The sequence below is a fragment of the Manis javanica genome, chromosome 10 (assembly GCF_040802235.1).
Source record: "Manis javanica isolate MJ-LG chromosome 10, MJ_LKY, whole genome shotgun sequence".
NCBI lineage: Eukaryota > Metazoa > Chordata > Mammalia > Pholidota > Manidae > Manis > Manis javanica.
In genome coordinates, this window is record NC_133165.1 from 86,978,925 (window position 1) to 87,005,890 (window position 26,966).

Here is a 26,966-nt window from a genome sequence, read left to right on the forward strand (position 1 = left end):
AGCCTTCAAATGTGGAATGCTGTTAACCCCTGGAATTTCATACATGCCACTCAGACCAGAATGTGACAAACGTGAGGTTGTAGCATTTAAGGCCAACTATAGACCAAATAAATCCTAATGACCCATTTCCCTAAGTTGTCTAGGCTCCGAATCTCTTGGGTTCTGCCCTTCACTTCTTTTTAGCACTATATTCTTTTTTTAAAGAGATAATATAATAATATACAATAAAATATTTTAAGAGGATTCAGATAGTTGAAAAACAACTTACAGATCTTCTACCAACCCAGTAACCTTAAAGTACCATCTAAACAATTGATAATCATACCAAAATTTCATAGAGGAGTATTCTACAAAACAAGAACTATTTTTGTTTTCATGTATTCTAGAAGTCATTGTGAAATAGATCATATGTATTTATGTATGTATATTTTAATATATATTTCTTAAAAGATCATTTCTAAATTGTTCATTCTTCAGTAAAGTAATTGGGTACAAAATGAAAAAAATTTAATTTAGAGATGTGATTGTGACACAGATTTCCTGGAACCAAAACGACAAAGAAAAAGAATTTAAAAGACTCAGAACAAGAAATCTCCTTAAGCGTAACAGTAACTGTTTTATTACTTCAAAATACCAAATGTCTTCTGTATAGTAGTTACCATATACATCAAATGCTTTAAAAGAGTCTCTGCAACCATATCTACTATCTTAATCTCTTTAGAACAAGTACATAAGAAGGAGAAAAATCTATCAATCAGTCCTTGATGACAGAAGTTTGTTAGGAGTTTACCAAATGGAATGGCCCTGCTGGAATTTCTTCAAGCAGCCTGTGAAAATGTCAGAAGGGAGTCTGTTTTGGAGGTCATTGTCCCTAGAGAGCTCTGAGTTTCGGCCTGTTTGTCTTTTCACATGCTTTAATATTTGAAAAGCATTCCTCGTAGACACCGATGCCCAGGGAATGCTAGGATTGTGGGAACTGGCAGTACCAACAAGAGACAAACTTCATGGGAAATCAGTGCCTACTACATTTGCCCCCTCCGCTCTCATCAGATACACAGCTCTTCAAATGTTATGAAGGTACAGGGCGAGGCTTTAAGAAACTGCATGTCATTTTTACATCTTTAAAAAGAAATACTCATGGAAAATGGAGGCAAAAAGTCCTGGGACTACTGAAAGAAACACTGTTATAAAACACCATGGTGGAACCCTGAAAAACTGTTTTCACTTAGTATGAACTGAAACACTGCACTCTCAAATTACAGATTATAACAACACACAGTTATAAAGTGCTAATTACTGGCCTGCACTGCTCTACTTGATTTATATGAACTCATGAATCTTCATAGCAACCCTGTGAACAGGTCCTCATATGATCCCCATTTTGCAGATGGGCACATAACTAACTTGTCTAAATTCACATAGCTCGTAATGGTGTACCCTGGATCTAGGATCAGGTTGGCTCCAGAGCTGGGGCTGTAAGTACTGTGCATTCTGCCTCTCCCATGGCATTTCCGTGTCAGCATGCAATGCTGGGTACCTTTAACACGAACTGCCTGCTTAGAGTGTGCCATGTGTATGCTAGTACTATGTTTTATTTCATCTAAGCCCCCCAGTAACCTATGAGGTACACTAACGTGATTTTTATTCACATATGAAACACATGGGCTTGTTGTGAGTGGCCTGACACCACACACCTCATGAAGAGGAACCTCTTTCTTTAAGACAAGGTTCTTCTTCCTCTCAGCTGCAAGAATCATCTCTAAATTAATTTTCTGTATACAGTTGAGGGAATTGCTTTCAAAGATCTATGTGTCCAACAATGTTATGAGTTTATACTACATTTTGAGCTGCTGACATTGTACTAGAGGCTGAAAATCTAAGAATTATTTTATAGTAAGAGACACAACGATAATTCAATATGTATTTTTTTCTGATGATAAAAAGTATTCCCATTTCCACTCTTGAAGTACTTCTTTTTTAGTACTTTAGGAGACTGAGAGTATCTGATATGGCAAACTTTCCTTTTATATAATACATGATGGTTGTTTGATCAAACAGTCCAATCAATATACTTCTTAACTGCTATGTCAAGATCAAGGCTCTGAATCCCAAATCTGCAGAGACTGCCGACAAATTCTAACATTTGTCAGTTTTTAAACTTAACCTGCAAGAACCAAAGACAAGCTGTGGATCAGACTTATGCTTCCTTGTTAGTTCTTTAGCAAACACAGAAGTCATATATAAAAATTCCCAGTCAGTGAAACAGACACCTAACTATTAGCACTGTCTTAACGAAAACAACATAAACAACCAAAAAAGGATATGAATAATTTGGGCTTTAAAAAAAGTAAAATACTGTCTTTTAACTGATAGTCTGACACTATTGTAAAACTGTTAACACATATGTGCCAACCCTTGAAAGCCATGAATAGGAAGATACCGCATATTCTAAATCAGGTATATATGTATTTTTTTTTTTAGGACAGCACAAATTGAGTCAATTCCTCTTTCATTTTAAGAGGGAAAGTTTTACTAATTGAGTGAGCTGGCACATATGTTTAATAATAATCTGTGAGGAATGTCTTAAACAGCAACATTACTAATTCGTATCTATGGAAAATTCCATCGGTTAACTGAGATGGAAATTATCTTCCATTCTTCCTGCTTCTGCTGCCCAATGAACAGCACAAGGCAAAAGTGAGACTGAGATACAAGAACACATGATGTAATGAGGAGGGCAGCCAGAAAGACACATGGGCTGGAAGCTACCATACAGATATTACAATGGGCGCCCCGCAACACAGAGAGCTTCTGAGACTTACCCGTGCTCACAGACTGAGTCAGCGGAGGAGACTGGAGTCCTGACTCCCAAAAGACTAACTTCCTGTTAATAATAGTGAGGGCAGCAGGTGAGGGTAGCTAACAGTATGTATCAATTTAAAGGAGTCAGAAAAACATAGGGCATGTTCGCTATTTGGTCTGGGTGGCTATTAACTACAAACCAGAGAAAATTACAATACATCTGTTATAACAACATATTTGTCTTGTTGTTTTTGTCACAATAGTACTTTAGTATTGATGTCTTGAAATACAAAGAAAGAAAAATAATCATGCATCATTTTTTTCTGGTATATTCTGTACATTTATCAAGCTGTTTTAGACAGCAGGTATCCAGTCTTTCCATTCTCCCCCTTTTTAGCTACAAGAGGTCACTCTGGATGTTAGGGAGCAGATTTAAGTAAAAAGAGCCCCCCCCCTTAAATTCAGTGAAGTCTCTTGGCCCAGGACAGGGTCTGATTATAAACTAATTATTCAATTCCAATTACAAACTAATTATTCTTTCCACTTGGAAGGTATAAGTAGCCAGAGGGTTGTAGTTGAGTAATATTTATTAACTAATCATTTATATTATATATTTTTAATTGCTTTCTGAGGAACAGGAAAGACTATTTCTTAATAAACTAGTTTCAGTTCATTCACTGGTCCAGTGCCTAATGTAAATTATGTGGTGGACTCTAGTTTTATGAAAATTATCTCAAATAACCTATGTAAGAAATAATGTACTTCTATGACTCAAACTCTGGAAAGATCTTATACACATTTTAGGCAAACATTTTTATAAGTTCAAGATAATGTGGTCTCATGCTGGGTTAAAAGGCTAATTGCTATTCTAAAAAATTTCATTTTTAATAAATATGTTAATTATTGACACTCCCAAGAGCATTTCTGCAAGAGGATACAATTTAAAGACTGGATAAATAACTCAAAATGTGGCTTCAGGGGTGCTGTATCTGGGGCCTATGCTCTTGCTGATGCACTTTTGAAACTGTGAGCTACATCTACCCTCTCAGCAATAACTCAAGCATGCTCACGATAGTGTTCTGACACTGCCAGCTACAAATGGGAGACTGTGAATCAGTGCCCAGCACCTCCTCTGTCCTCACACACACACACACTGCTTGGGTGTGTTCAGCAGTGCACTGAAACAAATCAAATCCTCAGTAACAGCAAAGCTATCTAAATAAGAAACCTGGAGTTGAAAAAAGAAGGTGGACAGGGTCACAGGTGCTTATGTACATTGTGAAACAAAACATGCTATTTAATAGTAGACTTTATAAAGACCATTGTGAAAGAGAGCACCTCAACTTTAAGCTACTTAAATGGCTCCTTTTTCATTTTGAAGGGTTAAAGGGACTGTCACAAACAAAAAGTTTGAGAGCTGCCACAATCAATCAAGACTTTCATTTGCAGTTGTCAGGAGTGTCATAAACTGGCTTTTCAACTTTATAATTGTGTTTAGTCTAAGTCCTAAAGCCTAATAAAAAAACAAATATTAGAAATTGACCAAGGAAATTAAAATTTGAGTATGTACCTTTCTTCTCAATCCAAGTATTCTTAACTCCTGAGAGCAGAAAAAGAAAGTATGTAAATGTATCTGCATGTTTATCAATATCCTTGAAAATTACTTTAAATATCCAAAATCCTAAATATGTTAACAGTAAAGCCACTGATGATAATTTTACAGAAAATTATTCATTTCTTTTATCTCCAGTTATAGAAGGGAAAGCAAGAATCCATAGTAAATAGCCATATCTTGGCTATTTAGCAACTACTTATTTCCTTCCCATGTATGACACTATAACAATTTTATGTCTGATCCAGAGAAAAGCGGAAATATCCTCTCCTTCCCTTATCACTCCCCATTAGGCCATCCCACTTAGTGCACGTTTTAGGGAACATGGTTTTGTCAAGACAAATGCTCATCACTGTTGTGCATTTCCAAAGACTGACAATAAGCCTAACAGGTGGGTTAAGGAGCAGTGGGGAAATGTTTTCAAAGTAGAACCCAAAGAAAAGACCAGCTGTGCACTTATGCCATCATTTACTATGGTACAAGGCAAGCAGTTTTCCTTGGCTAGGTTCCATGGCCAGGCAAAGTTCATCTGACTACAAATGTATTAATACCTGTACTGAGTCCAATGCAAAGAGTCACCTTGAAGTCTCCTGTGTGTAACACACTTCTGAGTAATTATTTTTTCTTTCTAGCAGGTAATCATTGTGGAACAGAATAAAAGATAGTCTAAAATTGTTCATTGTGGTAAGTTTAATGAATGGAAAAATAATCTTAGAAAAAAATCTTTCAAGATGGGACTATAAGCTCAAAAAATTGAACAGCAGCAGTAACTAGTAATACCAAAGTTTAAATAAAATAAGAATAAAAAATAACTCTGTCCTCCTACTGAGACCTAAAACACTATTTCATAGTAAATACAGTTTCAAAAAGCCTTTTAATATGGAAAAAGGAAGGTGGCAGATACTCATTTTCCACCTACTCTAGCAGCCGACCTGTGGTGTGTCTGTGGCCATCTTGACATGACTGAACTCATCCTCAGAGATGTACCAGAGAGAATCGAAATACCAACTGCTTTTATACAAGGGGGATCTAGGTCGACTTATCTGCTTTCTCTATGACTATGCTGGCAATAACTGAAAAGCTTCAATTTGCTGAACAGCATACTTAACGGTCTTGCAAATGACCCCGTGAATGAAAAACTTCTTCCTCCTGGTCCCTTCTAAGTATTAGTGCAAGTGAAGAGCTATAGCTCTTTCAGGTATGTTGTTTCCACCTATTTAGCCTTTCCTGGCTTTATAAAGCTATATTCAGCTTTGAGCAGCTGAGTTTTTCTAATTAAACAATGAAAGAACTGTCTCTCCGATTTCCCTTTTATTCCCAGTGTTAACTGTATGAAGGAATGTTATACTGAAACTTGAAAATGGATCTATTTTGTGTATAAAATGTCAAAACAAAGCTCAATTTTCCTTGTATGTATCATTTTAGTAAAGCTATATTATTTGTGTGTTTCTGTATATCCACTTCCCTTTATGAAGGACTCACTTGTTGGGAAGGGTTAATTGCCTAAATTGTTACCTTACTTTTGAGGAGCCATTAACCACAGAATTGTTTTGGCCACAGTTGGGGGTAAAGGAAAACCCTAACTTACCTTTACTAAACATTTTCTGCCTTTACTTCAGTAGTGGGAATATTTTGCCACTCCACTACCATTGCATAAATAGTAATAAAAAATAAGGGAAGATCCTGGAATCATTACTTAAATGTCATCCTCATTTTCCTTGTAAAGCTTATTTATGAACTATTTTGGTGACACAATTGTTCTACACACCAATCTCAAGTTGAAATATCTTCATTTTTCCCCCAACAGAAAAGAAAATAATTCTAACAAGTGAAATTCAAATGCTCAAGAGTAACAATAAGATACAACCATCAAGAAAATAGCTAAATTCTATTATTTCATAATATCCAAATACTTTGTATTGATTAATTTTGAGGCTAACATCTACATTTTGTGTAATAAGTGTGGTATTCAGAAGACCTAAAAAAATGAAGAATTAACATAAAAAAATCATTAAGGTGAGAAAGTAAGTTTCTTCCACCTATATAGTGCTTGATGGGATTCTACTCCACACACATAATTGCATCAAAAACCGAGATTTCTTAGCTGTACAAAGATTCCACTTATGCCTTGAAATGTATATGCAAATTAGGCTAATACATCATAAACCTGAAATTAGAGAGTATGCCTGAATATAAGGTAAGGTTTTTAACTTCCTGAAGTCTTTTATTAGAAAAGAGGAGACTGTCTTGTTGAGTCCTTACACAGTGTTTCATATTATAAGATGCTTTTTCATTAACTTAATACTTGAGGAAAATGCATTAGTTTAAAAATCAACTTCGTTGGAGCTAATTTTAGGATGTTTACAGAAATACCTTAATAAGATCAGGGAAAAAAAGGTGAGCAAAAAATCAACACATTAATTATTCTCAGGTTATAATCTTAAAATTAAAAGTTTTGCATGTTGTTGCAAAGAAAATTTTCAAAAACTGCTTATAAATAAGTAGTCAAATACTATTATTCTCTCAGAAAGGGCACAAGCAACATTAACTAATTCTGTGGAAGTAACCAGGTAGCTAAGGGACAAGACTAGGAGGGTGACATGCTTTTCACAGTGTACCCCTCTGTGTAATTTACATTTTAAGCCATGTGAACATATTATCTACTCAAAGATAAAATAAATAAAATATGATTAAATTCTACAACAGAAAATGTAGCCCCATCAAATGTTATAACTAATCACAAATCAAATAAGAGTGATTATGTTACAGAGATTGTAGAGATTATCAATGTAAACTATAAGACACACACACACATACCCTAGGCCCACTGTTTTGCAAATGGAACTTATGGTTTAGAAATAAAATCTTCAGTGTCAGATCCCACAGGTATTCAAAAATTGCTGTAACTCAAACATAAAGAGATAGAAATGAAGATGCATGCAGGATTTTAGTGCTAGATGGATGAAAAGGGGCTCCACTGTTAATAAAACATCACAAAGATTCATGGGTAGAGTTTGAGCAAAATGGGTTTATGAAATATTGAGCATGGATAAAGCAATTCTGTATTACTGCACTGCTTCATAAAATTTGAATTATGTACATGCAACTATAATTAATAAATTAAAAATTTTAGCATTTCATTTTCCTCTCTAAAAGTTTATAAGGGGAGACATATTTGAGCTTACCTTATATTCAGGCATATGTATTATATTCAAGAGAACATTTCTTGAAGAGAATGTGGCAAGCTATATCAAGTAAATCACCATGAAATATTAACTTCCTTACATACTTCTCTCTTCTGCTACCTATGACCATTTTCTTGAGCAACTGTTTATTATTGCAATTACCTGTTCCAATTTTTTTGGAAGGTAATCATTTAACCATTATTGCTGGTCCTCCAAGTACACTGTGTAAATTTGATCACATTTAGCCAAGTGTCAGTAAATGTGGTTGTTAGTCTTTCAACCATTGTCTAAGATAAAGCTAGGGTCCTAATTGATGGAAGGTTCTAAAGCCATCACCAGTCAACCACAGCCTCCTAAAGGCTTTGACAGTGCCTTAGCCAAAATGTTACTTTATACTAACCTGGACAAGGGTTATACCTAACAAGAAGTATCAGATGCAAGTATCAGACATCTTCTTTGATGGGAGAACAAATATTCACCACAGACATGTATTAAAGAACTCAGAATAGTAGCATACATATTCTATCCATTTTCCTGAATAAGATAAGGTCATAACAGAAGGACTGGGAAACACTCAGAACCCAGAAAAATAAGTTACAAGGTGCATAAGGAAGTGCTCTATAGGGAAATTTTATTTCTTTTGGCTTTTAAAACAAATTTAAAAAAATATTATTGTGAGTTTAAGACTCATCACACCTGTGGAAAGCATATTGAATCCAGCTGAAATTCTTGTCTGCCCTTTTAATATGTATGCTTAGTGTGTTTGTGAAATTTTAAGTTTTTGTTTTAGTTTTTATGTTTTAAGTATTAAAAATAAGTGTGTATCATCTATGTCTATTCATTTATGTTAAACATGGACATGACTGTGTTTTTTGGAGACTGGAAGATGCCCCTGTACTCAATGAAAAGTTCCTGAACAGATAGATAACAAATGAGCAGAAAGCGTTCATTTTGTACACCAGGACTGAAAACACAGTCATAGCCTATACCCATTAATTAAAAAAAAAAAAACTCAAATAAGAAACTCTTGCTTTCTTACTGATCATTAAGATAGCTCAAATTCTGCCAATTATGAAATTACGGTGCATCACAGTGGAGATGGGAAAGGAGAGGAGAATCTAGTCAAATCCATCTATTTTCCTTGAAATCGGCATAGGAAGCTACTTTCCAATGCCATCCAAGCATGAGATCCTCTGCTTGTGCTAAAACAGTTGAATCTAAAGCTCATTTCCAAATATAATGTTGCTACCAAAGGCACTTAACCAGGGAAATAATGAAAGAATTGTACAGAAAATGAAATTCTGCCTGTTACTAAAAAGCAGTCAGGACCCTATGAGGTTCTTTCTGTGACTAACTGCTGAATACAACTGACAGGAAAAAACATTACTAAAGAGGAATAAGTGGGCTCACAGAGAGTAATTTTAAGTCAAAGCTCCCACTGCGCATGCCAAAGAACTCACCATTCTTCCTTTCATTCAGAGGGAGTAAGTGCTGGCTGGGCTGCAGCGAGAGTTCCTGGAACTCATGAGCAACAGCTTCACTCTGAGGACTTGGGGCAAGAGGGGCTGAAGGTCCCAGTTCATCCTCGGTGTCTAGTGCCCCTGTGTGATCCATTGTGTTCCAGCCACAGGTAACAGGCGCTATGAGACACTGCTTCAATGTGGCCTACTGACGAGACTGGCAAAATGAAGAATGTGTAATTAACAGCATATTCATTTTTTCTCCAATTTGCACAAAAATATTAAAACGGGAACTCTGGGTTCAGGTTCAGTTTCACTGCTGTGGGAGAACTGCCAATTCACTTACTCTTTTTGAACCTCAGTTTCCTTGTCCAACACACAGGAAAACATACTTCCCATCTCAAAAAGCACCTTTGAGATTTACCTTTGGTAAACATTGAGAGGTATTTTGTGTAATTTTTTGTACTATGGCTTAAAGAAAGTTACAGTTATTGGTGTCACTGAAGATTTTAATGCAGCCTAAAATGAGATAAAAGTCAGTGAATGCTGATGAAAATAAAAAGGCAGTCCATCTTGAAAATCTGCCTTAACTCCTATAAATCAAACAACTTTATGGCAGCATTCACAGCAACCAGCAATGTTTCAGATCTTGACTTCTCCATCAGCCTGGGATTCAGAGTGACAACAGGGAACAGAACTCTCAGCTAACCCACAATGGACATATCACTCATATTTTAAGCCACTGGGATTTGGGGTTATTATCACAGCATAATCTGGCCCTTTGTGACTGATAGAGACTTTGGTAAAGGAAGTACCAAAAGTGCTAAACATGTGATATGGACTTAGTGGCTGACTAATAGGCAGCAAGAAAACTGTTACTGAAAGGTGGAAGCTAAAAGGACGACAGTCCACATTATGCAATGGCAAAACATTTGATGAAACTGTTGCCTGCTTATTATCACCCCATACCACAGTTTGCTTATCCATTCCCCTACTGAGGGACATTTATTTCAAGTTTTTGACTATTATGTAGAAAGTTGCTATGCATACACTTGTACAAGCATTTATGTGGATATATGCTTTCACTTCTCTTGGTTAAGTACCTAGAAATGAAATGGGTGGGTCATATGACATTTGAATGTTTAAATTTTAAAGAAACTATTTTCCAAAGTGCTTGTGCCATTTTGCATTCTTACCAGCAGTGAATGAGAGTTCCACATCCTTGCCGTCACTTGATTATGGTCAATCTCTTGAATTTTAATTATTTTAATTAATGTGTAATGGTCTCTCACTGTGGTTTAATTTGCATTTCCCTAATGATGTTGAGCATCTTTTAATGTGCTTATTTGCCAACTGTGTAGCTTCTTTGGTTAAGTAATCAAATCTTTTGTTCATTTTAATCTTTTGTTCACTCTTATTACTGTTCTGAGGGTTTATATACTCTGGACAAAAGTCCTTAGCAGATACATGATTTGCAAATATTTTCTCCCAATGTGTGGCTTATCTTTTTATGCTTTCAAACAGTGTTTTTGTAAAAAGCAGGTATTTTTAATTTGTTGAAGTCCAATTTGTCAATTTTTTCTTTTTATAGATCATGTTTTAGTGTTGTAGCTAAGAAATCTTTAATTAACCCAAGGTCACAAAGATTATCTCCTATGTTCTCTTCTAGATATTTTATAGTTTTATGTTTTACACTTAGTCTATGATCCACTTTGAGTTGATTTTTGTATGTGCTGTGAGATATGAATCAAAGTTTATTTTGTTTTTGTTTTGGCATAAAGGTATTTGATTGCTCCAGCACCATTTGATGAAAATGTTATCTTTTCTCCACTGAACTGCCTTTGCACCTTTGCTGCAAGCCAACTGTCCATGTATATGGGGATCTGTTTCTTGACTCTATACTTAGGTTCCCCAAAAGAAGTGAGCTGTAAAAGAGGTGCCCCTAAATTCTGTGTGTAAACTCTGCTCAAGTCTCTGCTGATCCCTAAATTACGTACACACAGGGCAGCTTCCCAAAGCAAAAAAAAACAGAACTGAGATTTCAGCTCTTGTTCACCATAGGAAACAAAGAGTTTGCACAAGTGAGTTCAATAACTTTAACTGACTACTAATATAAAACAATACTCTTAGGAAAGAACTTTATAGAATACAGAGTCTCTACAACTGTCCATCCAGAATTCCATATCCAACAAAAATACCCTTTCATAATGAAGACAAAACTGTCACAAGCAAAACGCACTACAAGAAATGCTACAAGAATTTCTTCAGGCTGAGGGGAAGTGATACCAGATAGAAGCATGGATCTCAGGAATGAAATGCATTAGAAATGGTAAACATGTACATAAATATGAAAGATTAGTTTTTCCTCTTGATTTAATATTATCACTCAAAGTAAAAATTGCAACACTGTTACCTAGGTAGATGTAATACATATGGCAATTACAGCATAAAAGATGGTAGACAGATATCCATATCCCAACATGCTTAAATATCTACTATACATTATAAAGAAGTCATATAATTTTAACTTAAAGTAGACTGAGGAGTTAAGGCTGTATGTATATTGTAATTCTTATAGAAATCCTTAAAAAAAGTTTTAGCTAAAAAGCCAATAGGGAAATTAAAAAGGAGTTCTAAAAATATTCAACCTAAAAAGAAAGCAGAAATAAAGAGGACAAACAAAAAATTATAAAAATCATTACCAATAATGATATTAAGTGTGAAAGGACTAAACACTATGATTAAAAGACAAAGACTGACAGAATGGATTTCTAAAAGTTTAAAAAGTATGTTCAGAGGTGACATACTTTCAATATTAACACATAAATAAAATAGAGTAAAAGGAGAAAGATAGGTCACATAAACAAGAAGCACAGGAAAGCTGGAATGAAATTAATGTCAAATAAAGTAGACCTCAAAAGGATGTGTTAGGTTGGTAAATTTGCATGTACAATGACTTATTTTGCTATGGAATATTAAACTATGACTCCTAGAGTTTTTTTCTAAACTATGATTTTCATTTCAAATTATGCATGTAAATAAAATCTGTTCATTGCAAATGAGCTCTTATGATACAAGTACCATAATGCCCTTATAACAGCAAGATGTACAAACTTTAAACACAAGTGCTAATGACTTGGAAGATCCTTTAGGCAAAAGATTTTAAAATATTTTCATGCAATATTACCTGTTCTTTATATTGAAGAATGTTTTTCAACCTATTATTCCTTGACATTATGCTCACCTTAAACTCCCACATATCCTTTCAAATTATGAAAATTATAAGCTAAGAAAATCTTTACAAAATGTAGCAAAAGGAAAAGAAAAGGTGTTCCAAAATTTTTAACTTAATATTCATGAACATTTTTGACTGAGTATAGACTGTACCTATTCGAAATTCTACTAACAAATTTGCAAGCAGTCACCTATTATCTACTTAACTACTTGATAATTGTCTTTTGAAATGAAAGTCCAACATCAAACATAAGGGAACACTTTTTGTCCAGTAGTCTCTAATTGACATGTTAAAGAAATGGCATTACAATGGATTCTTTCATTGGGTCACAATTTAATTACTAATGTGAAGCAGTCATTTAGCTTTAACTAGACAAACTGTGATAAAATATTAATTCATCTAGAATCAACAAAATGAATGGAGTTACTATCTTACACACTCCAATAACATAACTTCATTCCAAAATGAAACTAAATAGCATTGATCAAGCACCAGGTCAAAACACAGCACAACACTAGTAACATCAACCTGGGATATGACTTCTACTCTCAAAAACCAAACCATTTCATTGTGAGATACTATGCCAGAGACAGAAAAAGTAACACAGAAAAAACAAGAGACCTTTGCACTCTCATTTGTTCATCTAACTGATTCACTCTCATCTTCTGAATGAACTCAGGATAACACCAATAATGGCCTTCATTTAAAAAGATGCTTAGCTACTGGGCTAAGATACTCCCAAAATCAGTGCTAACACTTGTTTTGAACAGAGTAAAGTCCAAACCCAAATCTCTGCACTGTACCTTATTGCTTGTAATGACTAATTCCCATGAAATATTAGTAAATAAAGTGGTATATAATCATTGCTATATAGAAGAAACACTAAATAATAAAGGAGTTCAAAGAATATTAATACCAAGCTTCAGAAGTTTAATATATAATCAGCCAAATGTAAACAGGTAGAATATCCAAATATACTAAAAAGTAATGTTTTAGAAACAACAGAACTATTTGTCCCTGCCCATTAAAGTTCCCCTGAATTACAAACATCAGTAAAACACCTAATAGCCTGTAAAAGTTAATTTTTAAGTTCAAATAAGGTAAAACTTGCATCAAGAAATTAACTATATACACAAAGTAATTTCCTACATTAGAAGACTACTACTAAATCCTGTAATCAGACAAGTTGCATTCTCACCAAATGCACTTTTGAGAAACAGAATTTTGTCATTGTGTCAGGTTAATTATTGATGGCAATTCTGGTTTATCTGTTCTTTTCCCAAAGCTCAGGGTGATAATGTTAAATACCTAATGATAGGGTTCAAAATGTATGTACTAATATAATAAATTTTTGTCAACTGTATATATAAAAACATTTTCTAATAATATATTACTATTTCTATATTGTCTTACAAATGAAATTTCTTAGGTATATCAATTATTCAGGATCAAATCTGTTTACATTTTTATATAAATAGCATTCACCTCCCAGTTTTACAGTTGAGGAAAAAAAAGAATCACAGAAAGGAACACTTTATCCAATTTGTCCATATTCAGTCTTAACAATTAAGATGAACCAGAAAATCAGAGTTCTAAAGTTATAGGTGTTTAGACAAATATTACTTCACTTTATACTACTTTCTCTCTTATTATGAGAAGTGTTTCTGTTTCCCTAATTTTTTTCTCATTTAATTCCTGGTTTGATTTTCCTAATTTAGTTCCTGGTTTGATTTTTAAATATGCAACAACTGACTTGAATGCTCTCATACTTAAAAGACTGTATAAGTTCACAGACCAACAATATTTCAGCTGAAAGTTGACGTAGAAGCAATGTTTGGTATAAGTCCTTCTCAACTCTCCTCACAATGTAATGATCATTTGAGGAATTAAAAAAAATCTCTGATGAGGAGTGGTTGGATACAGAAGGAAGATCTCCAGGGACTTTGATTCAACTGGTCTTGGACAGAGTGATTCTAATGTGTAGCCAGTGCTGAGAATCACTAAGTAGTGAAACCACCTTGGTTTATAGAGAGGATAAATCATTTGCTCAATGAGCAGGAAGAGAGGTCAGGAGTAAATCACTACAGCATGTATGAAAAAATGACAGAATTTAAGCAGTTACAAAATGCTGTGGGAACCTGAAGAATTAAATGTCTAATTGTCTGAATAAGTTAGTTAAGTCTACAAGGATGAACAGGAGTTTGCAGACACAGAAGTTTTTCTCTTCAGTAAAAGTACAGCAGCATGAGCAGTTAACACCTGACAGCAAAAAGTTTGATGGGGCTAGTGTACAAAGGATGGAGAAGATAAGGCTGATGTGGAAAGATAGAGTACAACTGTGAAGGAATGTGGACTCTAAAAAAAACAGTGATATGATCAGATTTGTATTTTACAAAGATAATTCTGGAAGAGACAGGTCTACTGATAAAATCTAATGCTGAAATGCTGAAGGGCTGTTAAAATAGTAGAGATGCAGAAAGGGAATCAATTCAAATAATATATAAGAGGCAACATGTCAAGACTTGATGACTGGCTCATTTGAAAGATGAAGGAGAAAAGAATTGAGGGGGCTGACGTTTCTAGATTCGGGCCACTGGAAAAGCTGGTGGTACCATTACAACAAGGCAGGGCGAGTAGAGGGGAAGACCAGTGTTCGCTTTGGGAAGAAGCTACAGGCCCCCTAGGAGGCGGCTCTGAAAAAAGGATGGCTGGAAAGACAGCTTTTGATTTCAGGCAAATCACTAAACCTCTCAGGGGTCCAGTTTCCTAATTTTAAAAACTGGAATGAAAAATAAAAAGAAGAGAAGAGAAGAATACTTACTCCTTTTCTCCTCAGCTTGGCCCAAAGTCTATTCTATGCTTTCCTTACTTTTGCCCAGTGCCCTCCCTATGGATAGGTATTATTCTCATTTTAGATGAGAAAACCAAGGCTTGAAAAGTTTAAACAACTTCAAGAAATTAGCATAGAAGCCAGGATTCCAACTTCAGGGCCCATGTTCCTTCTTCCACAATAACATGATATTTATGTGCCAAAATGGAATCTGAGTTGGAGCAAGTAATTGAGAGAGAGAGAGAGATGATTTTGGGGGCATGAGGAGTTGGTGAGGAAGGAAGCAAAGCTGTGCAAGGACCCATGTGTACAGCCCTTTAACGAACATGCTGAAGGCTGAGAAGGCACCATCTGGGGCACTGGGCTCCAATGATCACTCAGTCATAAGCCCTGTATCTCCTGGAGATAAAGACCTTGTCCATTGGGCAATTACAACGTGATGCTGGTAATTAATAAGAGCTAGTAGAACACACCTCTGTGCGTCAGAGGGAGGAAACACTGTCCTCTTACTGTTCCACTTTACTGAACACTAAGAATGTAACCAGAATTAAACTCCAGACTAGAAGAAAGTAAAATCTACATCTACAATGGTAGACGTACTGCACATAAACAGGACGTGTTTTTGACATCAGGTTACAATTCTTTCAAATAAACACCTTCTAAGCAGGGCTTTTATTTGTAGCAGCTGGGTTTTTATGTGTGGCCATTAAATACATTGCAAAAATATACTATAAATATACCAAATACTGACAACACAAATACACTGTATAGAAAAAGTTATATAACTGTTCTTCTATACTTGAAGTGGCTGTTATAATTCTAAAAATACCAATGTCATGATTTATTTTTTAACTTCTTTACTGTAGATTTGTATCAAATGAACAGAACATGGAGCAAATTATATACTTAACACCCTGCAAAAGGATGCATTCTTAAGTACTGTAACTAATAGTTAAGTAAACAGTGTTTCTGAAATATTCAGTCTATGAATAAAAACTTGAATCAGCAATAGTTTAAAACATATGTGGCTCCTAAATTACTACACAAAAAAGACATAAAGGACTAGAAGATCTTTTTGTTCTCCAAGTAAATTGGCCAAAACTCATCTTTTTAGTTTGAACAATTGCATTTTCCAAGATTATTCAAAATGAATGATTCAAAGAGAATGAGGATTGACTGGAGAGTTAATTTTAAGCTGAGATAGTTTCCATATTTAGCAAATACCAGGTTAAAAACAAACTCTTTTTTTGTGAACCATAATTAGCACTTATCTAAGTGCTAAGAAGTAAACATTTGTAAATAGATTAAGCGAATGTTTTATTTAACAGATAAAAAGTATCTTGTATCCTACTTCTAAGTTCTCTGAGGCAGGGAGGGAAGAAGGAAGTGAAAAGGAGGAAGGGAAGAGGAAAAGAGAGAAAAAGAAAGAAAGCGGAAGGGAAAGGAACATGACCAGAGAAGTATCTTCTTTTTGTTTTCTAGCTCTTCACTCTTATTGATATCAAGAGCCAGTAGAATTTAAAACAATTTTGCTAAACTCAAAAGTATTGCAAAATACATGGAAAAAAACCCAAAGTTTAATTTACTTGTCCAAGATAACCATGCCTAGTTAAGTAGCTGCTGGGACCATGGGTCCCCTAACTTACCCAATTCTCTGGTACTTCATTACCAGAGGAGAAACCCTCTTGTCTAAGACAACCATGCCAGGCAGCTAGTTGGTAAATTGAAAAACTCATTTAAAAGGTAAGTCATTAAAAATGATACACATGAATCTTAAATAATTTCTTTTGAATTAGAGTGCATAAATGTTTGCCAGTCTTCCAATACAGAGTCAACGCCTTCTCTCTGCAGGTGTGTCAGTTCTCTGGTGTCACAACCACTGCCTGTGATTTCTAGTTTCCATTTCTTTAAAGTAGAAAAAAAGTTAAAGGGTTTTTGAGCACAGAATGTCTATAGTTTTACAATTTTTAACTCAATTTTTTTTGGCTTCACCCACAGCCAATTCAGCACTATTATAAGTAACATGCCTCTGTGTTTCCAAACATTTAGCTTTTTTTGCACTCATATTTCATCAGTTTACATAAAATTTAGTTAAAATACATAATTATGATTACTACCACTCTTGGCCTAAACAGATTAGGAATAAACACAGCTAATTTTTGGTTAGTGTATAACTTAACTGGTGAGAACAGAAATGCATCACTAGACTTCAGTGTTACTTCCTCGCCATTACCATTCAGTATGTTCTGGAACAAAGGGGTTGGAGAAGGTTGGTTCTACCCCAAAGATCAAGCAAAGGGTATCTCAAATTAGAACCTTAGGTCTTTTAAAGTTTTCTGGAGTCTGTTAATACAAATTACTACCTTAGATATTTTTCATTACTGTTGTCTATGCAAAATATGTCAATATTGTACTCTGAGAAAGATATTCACATTCAGAGTTTCATAACAGCACCCTAGCAAACAGTACAAGTATAAATAAATTTCTAATGGTATTAAATATGAAATCATCTACTCTCATTGTACTGTTGTCCTTCAAACACTTGTGAATTCTTTGCATTAAATACACTTTGGTATATATAATAAAACACCAACCTCAAACAGCTGTGAAAATTTTAACAGTTCTACAATAGTCATGGATAAGTTTTTTTGTTGAGACATAATGCAGATGCCATAAAATCCACAAAGTGTACAATTCAGTGATTTTTAGTATAATCAAGTTGTACAACCATCACTAATTCTAGAACATTTTCATCCCATCTAAAAGAAATCCCATACCCATTAGTAGTTACTTCCTGTTCTCCCCCTGCAACCCCTGGAAGACACTGATCTACTTCTGTATCCATGGATTTACCTATTCTAGACATTTCCTATAAATACATTCATACACAGTATGTAGATTTTGTGTGTAGCTCCTCTCCTCTTGTTTTCAAGATTCGTCCATTTTGTACCACTGTCCTCCTTTTCCTCTGATATTTTAAACTTACTCCTACTCTCCTCAAACCTCAAACACTGGCACCAACCCTCTCATTCTTATGGATGACTTTGCATCTTACTTCACAGAGAAAACAGACCTCCCACCACCAGATGTAAACTAGTGGTTTGTGCAATATTCACCCTCCCCTCCTTTCTTCTCTTTTGTTCCAGAGGAAATATTTCAGTTTAAAATCAGTTCTTCAGTCTTGATCTCATTCTTTTTTCTTCCTCAAAATTTTGCCCCTTCAATCATCCCCACTTCCCTGTATGTTCAACCTTTCCTCTGCTTTGATTTTTTCTCATAAGAAGAGTTAAACAAATCTTTCTTATTGACAACCAAATACAACTTTAATCCTGCATATCTCTATTGCTGTATTGTCCTTCAAAGTCAGACTTGAAAAGGCTTTCAATATTTCCTGTTTCCTTATGCTCCTCAATCCATCACCTTATGAATTTCACCCTCACTGGAACCTGTCTGACTAGAGTTACCGACTTCTTTATCAATCAATCCATTGGCCTCTTTGCCTTAACTCACTTCACTTCTTGGCGGTCAAGTGTTATCCACTGCCTCCTTTTATGATGCCCATTCTCTTGGTTTTTCTCCTATTTCTCTGGCAGCTGATTTTCAGGCAATAATCATCTCTCCTCTATGGCCCCACAGTGCCTAAGGGCTTGTAACACTTATCATGTGACATTAATTATATATATACTCCATGCAGGCATAATACTAACCCTTAGTATTCTTAGGCCCTAGTGGCTAATAATGGTTGAATAGTGAATAAGTGAAAAATGGAGAAGTCAAGAAGATGTAAGGCTGTTTTCCAGAGGCAGGTGAAATCAGTGAGATCTATTACAGCGTGCTGTCCTGCAATAGTCTTCACACCACAATACGGGGCTTTTTGCCCCCCATGTCTTCTGATTTCACCTTTCTCATCACGGCTTTCAGTATGTGATCTCTGGACCCCAAATTTGCTCTGTATAATTATTTCTCCAGCATTCCTATTTCTGCTTCTCCCCTGTTTCTTAGAGCATTTCTTTAATTCCTACCTTAATATGTTACCCTAAGTATTTTTAAACTAAAGTAACATCTAATAAAATGTAGTTAAGCCAATGCATAACACTGGGAACTTTTTGGGAAAGATAATGGATTAAACACACACTTTTTGCTTCCTCCCCAAAACTCCTTTAAAACAAGGGATTTTCTAAAAGGCATAAACCTATAAGGATGGGGAGGATGGGAGAGAAGGCAGAAACAATCTTTTTATCTAATTCTATTTTTTTTAATTTTTATTTTTATTAAGGGTTGATTGATATATACTCTTATGAAGGTTTCACATGAAAAAACAATGTGGTTACTACATTTACCCATATTATCAAGTCCCCACCCACACCCCAGCGCAGTCGCTGTCCATCAGTGCAGCAAGTAAGGCAGAAACAATCTTATATCTGGAATACAATGGCAAGTGGTATAGGGCAGTCCTGAGAGAACTTGAGCAATCAGAGACAATAAGCCACACAATTTGGGATTCAGAAACACCCCATGTCTCAAGAATTTGAGTTTGTAGGGATCTCTGGAAGTAAGGGAAGGGAGAAGAAGAGCTAGCAAAAAAAAGCTGGTTGAGTTTGTTTAAGAAATATTAAGGTCCGTACAGCTGAGCAATGGCCCTTCATTTATCCCCATGGGATAAAACAGGTAAAGCAGAATCTCTGCACTGAAGAACTCCAGTGTACAGGGAGGAACACCATATAGAAGATAGGCAGGTCAGTCAGACATGCCTGCCAGGGGCTAAGACTGGATCCCTCCCTTAACTCTTACAATGCTGGCCTTTGCTTTCTAGCAGGGAATGAGGACAGGATTCTCCAGGCAATCTGACCAGCCTAAGAAGAAAGAGCTAAGGATCCCTAAGAAAACTGACCTGATCATCTTCCAACGAAGTACACATGGTCAAATACACATAAGCCCTTGGAACTTCAAATTAGCTTCTTGGTTTCCCACTCCCAAATTTAAATAGATAACCAAGGGTCACCAAATAAGTGAGAAATGCCACTAACATGAAAGATATAACCCCAAATAAACAAACAAAATAGCAGACTAAACACAGGGAAGTAAACTAAAAACAAAGGAGAACCAAACTATTATTATTATATTCAGATGAAATTAAAAAATAGTAAATATAACACACAAAAAGGCAAAAACATGCAGAGAACAAAAAATAACTTTTGAAAATTTAAAATGATAGCAGAAAAGAAAAACTCAATAAATGGTTGGAAGATAGTATCAAAGAAATCACACAGAAAGTAGAGCAAAAGACAGATGGAAAATGACAGAAAAGATAAGACATCTCTATTAGTTTGCTAGGGCTGCCCTAACAAAATGCCATAGGCTGGGGAGCTTAAACAACAGAAATTGATCTTCTCACAGCTGGGGAGGCTAGAAGTCCAAGCTCAAGGTGGTGGGGGTTTGGTTTCTCCTGAGGCCTCTCTCCTTGGCTTGCAGATGTTGACCTTGCTGTGTTCTCACATGGCCTTTCCACTGTGGACACACATCCCTCTTGTCTCTTCCTCTTCTTATAAGGACACTCGTCCTATTGGATTAGGACCCCACACTTATGACCTCATTTAATTTTAATTACCTCTTTAAAGTCCCTATATTCAAATATAGTCAATTGGGGGTTAGTGCTTCCCCATGTGAATTTTGGAGGGACACAATTCAGTGCATAACTATATCAGAGGACCGGCTGAGAAATACCAGAAAGAGAAAACAAAGAAAAAGGAAGGAAGGAGATAGTCAATAAGTGCCGGAGTCCAGCTCCAGTGAGTCCAGGAGTCCCCAAAGGAGGAACAGCGTCAGCGACTGAATGATGAGGTCACAGACACCAGCAGAGTTGCTAAGCTGAGCCTTCATTGCTGAAGTTTATTAAGGTTATATATGTTTTGGGCATGCAGTTTCATAAAGATTAGATCATTTAATTTTTCTCAAAAAAAGGTGTTCACATAAAGGTAAATCTTTACAGGTTAGATTACTGGTGCCTTAATAATCATTAATTTTTTGCATTTATGCTTGCTTGGCTTCCCTGGTGGTTTTGGAACAAACATGATTTAATTCTCAAAATGTTCCCTCACGCCTGGTTGGCCTAGGCCCTACTTGCAGTTTCTTTATTATTGATTCTAAAATAGCCATGGTTAATATTCATCTGATTAACAAATATAGCTAAGTCTGCTTTTCTAGGTCTACAGTATTGCCTGCAGATCTTGAGAGAAACATCAAAACAGTGTAACATCAAAGCAGTGTAGCAGGACTAAGCTGATTATAATTGGGGGAACGGAAAACTCTGTACTCTTGGGGAGGTGCCCAGTTTCCTAGAGACAAAAGCGTTGCACCTGGGGGATGAGGTGAGGGGAAAATGACCAATGAGTCAGAAGGCGTAGGGCCTTCTCTTCCCGGGGAGGGCAGGGGCATGTCCTTTTTAGAGTTTCTTTAAACCATTTACAATAATATCTGCAATAACAATCTTTTCTATTGGGGGAGTTTTTACAATCATGCCAGGCCCTTTCACACACAATATCCCATCTATTATACATGCTGGCTCTCCTTTATTCTATTTTTTCCCCGGGATCCAACAGGTCTAGGAGTCATCTGGAAATTCCTCACAGGGCCGAGTTGGGCAGGGTGAGGGAACTGGAACCCACTCGAACAATCCCTGTTTATAATATCCTAATACTTGTTCCCAATGTCCTCTCCGCATCCCCTCTTATCACCCTGTCCTCCCTTTCTGGGAGAAAGGAGGGGGTCTTGCCCCTGGCATTTCTCCTAGGGTATTTTAAATTTGGTTTTCCAATTTAGGTGTGTAAGTGAACAATAACATTTCCAACCACCATATTAATAAGGAGAGAGAGCGGGGTTGTTCCTCTCAGAAGTCCGCTTTGCGGTTCCTTCTTTCCGGGTGGCGTCTGGGCTCTGCCATCAGACCCGCGGTTCAGACTGGCTCCCGACATCTCCCCCTTTTTTATTTTTTAATTTAAAAGTTTGAAGCTCTATCGCCACCTAATGGATGCTGCTTTTTAAGAGCAAGACCAGGACTGGAAGGGAAATAAGAAGTGCGAGTATTATCATTCCACAAATTCCAATATTAATCAAGATGTAAAACTCGTTTTATGAAAGTAGGAAGAAAGATTATTGAAAAAAGTACTGGGAACACTGGAGGAGGGAAAGTCTTTTTTCTGCTGGACTAATACCATGAATTTCTTGATGTAATTTGGAGAGGTCAAAACTTAAATCTGAGTGGTTCTAAATTCCCATATGATTTCTGACGTTTTCCCAAGAGTGAATAGACTTATTTACTTGTAGAGGTGTGACATATCCAATGATAATCAGCATGACATCGAAGAGCTAATCGTACTTTTAATGTCATTAACTCTCTTCTAATGGTATAGCTTCCTCTAAAGCATTAACTTTGGATTCTAATTTTTGGTCAATAATTTCTTGGGTGGCTAAAGCCAAGGATATATTCTTGGAAAGCTGATCAGTAAATGTGGCAGTATGTGTTTCTTGTACAAGTGCTACAGTCGAAAGGGAAAGGGAAGTAGAGTTATGAAGGTAACAATTCCAAGAACTAAAACCACAAAACGCCGACGGTGGAGCCGAAGGGCACTAGTATCTCTTAGGGATTTTAAGCCATAATCATCAAACCACGAAGAATTTAAAGTTACAGGAACCATTAAATACAAAGAATGGCGAACTATCGATATAGTCTTAGCATTATTCTTAGCAGAAATGCAATTAGAAGGGGTACAATGAGTACAATTAATCACAAATTTATCAACATGTGTAATATTCATAGGGACATAATTTTGAGATAAAAGAAAGGCATAAGGTGTATGTAAGCATATGTAAACAAACTTGTATCTGAAAAGTCGTTGTACTAAAAGGTCTGTGCAGGCTGGCTGAACTGATACTGCAATAGTTCGCCACAGTTCTGACCGAAAGAAACTTTTACCATTCAGGAATGTGGTCAAAATGGGAGGGACCCAAGCATAGCGATAAAAAGAGTTTTACTGGTAATAGGCAAACCCTGAAGGCGAACTACAGCCTCGGCTTCCTCCATCAGCTTCTTTATCTGGTCCCACGTCGGAGGGTCATTCTTTCGAGTTTATCTTGCTAATCGCCGCTGTGGGGGAAGAATTGGTCACGACCGGCCAGCTTCTCAGGAATCTTGCAGAGTGAGAGGTTCGGTAAACGCTGTTACTAGAAGTTCTTCAAGGTTTTTCTTGGGCGGGGACTTTCACTTCGTCTCGGGAAGTTGTGTGGGGGAGGAGGTGGTGGTTGAGACTTGTCTAGTCTGTCTGGTACCCACACGGGCATATCTGAGTACTGTGGGAAAATACAAGAATATCCTCTCCCACAGGTTTTTAAAACATCGGGCCCTTTCCATTGTCCTGTAAGGAGGTCATTCCATTTTACTAAAGGTTTGGAATTAGTTGAAGACAAAAAGCCACAAAATCATTTTCTTTAGTTTACTTAATCTTATGTAACCAATACTTGTTCTGCTGAAATCTAGTTCTTTACTAATTTAGGAATAATCAAATAGTGACTACAAATAACAACAGACTTACAAATGACAATGTTTAAAGATCTGATGAAAGCTTACTGTCAAAGAGTTGATATAAGGAAATTTGGATATTTCTGTAACACAAAACATTCAGTGACAAAGTTTAGCATCATTCCCTTTGACAGTGCTTTCCAGGTAAATATATATCAGATAAATCAGGCAAACTAGTGAAATATTTTCCCCGATGAGGAGAAAAAATTCCTCTGACATATTCCAGGGCGCCTCTGGAAAATATCAGAGTAAACTAGAGGTAAAAGGACCTTTTTGAATTTGATTTTGGGAAGTTGTCAGAAGAAAGTTTCTTTGGCACTTGCTTAAATAAGATTATAGGTTGCCATGAAGCAATACCTATCCATTTAACCAGAATGCCAACAAAATACTTTAAAGGTAAATGCAGAAGGTTACACAGGTGTTAGCAAAGTTTAGCTTTTAGTTCTTTTAATATTAAGATCTCATTTTCTTAAATACTCAGACAATTCATTGAGACTTTAAGCATGAGAAACTACTTTGATAAAACAATTAGAAAACTTTTTGCAATTTTCCAACATTAGGAGCAGACTAACAGTTTAAGAAAACTTTGTCCTTTTATCTGAAAACAAAATTCTAATTTGCTGTGTACCTTATATTGAGACTCATTTGCTTTAATTTTACATAGCATGACCATATTAATTCTTCCACAAAGTTTCTACAATTTTTTTTTTAAGATTTAACAGATAACATCAACCTAAATGTCTTTAGGTAAACTTAGGTAGCTGATAACCATAAGGACATGTCTGTTTCACTTTAAGGCATTCAGTTTAGCATTAATGTTTTATATCTTTTATTAGAATTTTCTGGAAGTTTAAGAATGCCCAATTTTTACAAACGCTTGTCTTTTAATCAATTTTTATTAATACCATCTGGAGGTAAAAAATATTTTTCATTTACACACTTAGATACACAAACATACAGATTGAGAGGTAATGACCAGTTAGCAACACTTTTCACAAAAGAACATATACACAGACAAACTGACACAAAGATTTGAGTTACTCACAGTGAACACAAGTAGTGATTCTACAGCATCTTACTACGCTGATGGGCAGTGAATGTAATGGGGTGTGTTGGGGGGACATGGTGAAGGGGAGAGCCTAGTAAACATAATGTTCTTCATGTAATTGTAGATTAATTATAACAAAAAAGAAAGATTTGAATTACTAATATTCAATTGCCTTCTTTCTTTTTAGCTTACTTGATTACAGATACCTTGGAATCTGGAGGCCTTTTAGCTAGCTGAGCAGCACCTATTCTAAAAGGATTATATTGAGCTGCAGTTTCTCCTAAATTCTCTTCTTCTTTCGGAGTTAATCTTTCATCATAAGGCAGGGGCAGAGGCCAGCATCACTCGAGGTTTTGCTATAGAGAGTAGCGGTGTCTTTTCCTCTGGGCTGTCTTCGGCAAGGAGGCTCTTCCTCTGAGGGAGCTTTTCTGCCTCCTGTTGGGGTTCTAAAACTTATTTAATTAAGTTCCAAAGAGCAAAAGCATCAACAAGGACCTTTTCAGGCCCATTTTGTGTATAATATTTTCTAAGCTGATTTCTAACTTTATTCCATATCTGCATATTAACAGTTCCCTCTTCGGGGAACCAAGGACAACATTCTTGCACAAAGTGTAAGAATTTTGCTAATTGTCCATTGGTGACTCTTATACCTTTACCTCCAAGCACATGCATTAAAACTTCAATAAAGAGTCTTCTTTCTTTAGACTCAGTATGGCCCATGACTTCTCAACCTATAGTTCTGACCTACACACTATCTCTCACCCTGCCTATCTCTACAGGGGGTTGACAGCACCTTAGTGTGAAATTCTAGCTGTCCCATATCGAGGGGGCTTACCTTTAGGTCCCTGCTTGGGCGCCACTTGTGGAGTCCAGCTCCAGTGAGTCCAGGAGTCCCTAAAGGAGGAACGGCATTGGCGACTGAATGATGAGGACACAGACACCAGCAGAGTTGCTAAGCTGAGCCTTTATTGCTGAAGTTTATTAAGGTTATATATGTTTTGGGCATGCAGTTTCATGATTAGTGACTCAAGAAAGTTTTCCAGTAGTTAACAACGTAAGTTTCCAAACTAAAAGATCCTACCTGGCACCCTTAACAAAGATGAAAACAGATTCACATCAAGGTACATCCCTGTGAACTTTTAGAACATTGGAAATAAAGAGAAGGTCCCACATACTTCCAGGTTATAAAGACTCCAAATTCAGAATGGCTTTAGATTGCTCAAAAGCAACATTGTATTCAAGGGTGCAGTGGAGTTCCCTAGGTGACACCATTGCAATTGACCACCTTCCAAATTCTGAAGGAAAGTTAATTCCTTGAAACTGCAGAATAGGAACTATTGTCAATAATATTATAATATCTCTGTATGTTGACAGATATCAATTACCCCTATCATGATGAGCATTTAGTAATATATATAATTGTCAAATCACTATGTTGTACATTTGAAACCAGTATAATATTGTATATCAACTGTATTTCAATTAAAATAAATTTAAAAAATAAAATTACTTCCAGCTTAATATTCCATACCCAGGCAACTGTCAACCAAGTGTGTGAATAGAATAATGACAATTTCAGATATGCTAAGTGCACCAAAACCACTTTTTATATACCTATTCTCAGGAATAGTCTTGTCAGTGTGATCCCACAAAATGAGGGAATAAACTAAGAAAGAGGAAATTATGAAACACAGGAAATACAATAAATATAGGTGGAGAGAAATGAAAAGATCCCAAAATGACGCTGAAAGAAAGAGCCCAGTAAGATAGCTATGTAGTAGGCATAGACAACAACCAGTCCCAGTTAGATATAGTGGTGGTGAGAAATCCTCATGAATTACTGCTGTAGAAAGATGACATTGACACAATTATAGCTGCATCTGAAGGCTTGAGAGATTTTAATATCAGACTGAGAATTTTGGAGTTGAACTAACGACAGATACACAGAAAACTAAACATATTTAAGAATCATGCAGTTAGCTGGAAGAAAAATTAAGATCTTATATAAGAGAAGTTACTGTATTTATGTCTATGTGTAGGGGAAATGGAAATTTTATGTCCAGTATTCTCACCTGATTCTAATATCATCCATTGTATACACGTGATGATGTAATACTTAGCCTGCTTGCGTACCTGTTGACAGAAAGCTGTTCACAGCCCATAGAGCTCCACCCAGAGCAAACTCAGTCATGGAAGTATGGGCCAGGGGAGGGGTGGAG

General features: G+C 36.1%; 1 long non-coding RNA gene across 1 annotated transcript in view; it reads left to right on the plus strand.

The window, feature by feature from the left end:
* The window catches only part of LOC108406159 (uncharacterized), a 60,320-nt gene extending 48,264 nt beyond the window's left edge, over positions 1-12,056 (plus strand). Inside the window, exon 9 of the long non-coding RNA XR_012121501.1 lies at positions 9,079-12,056. This is a non-coding gene — a long non-coding RNA (uncharacterized lncRNA). The remainder of the gene's footprint in view (positions 1-9,078) is intronic.
* Positions 12,057-26,966: the final 14,910 nt, after the last annotated feature.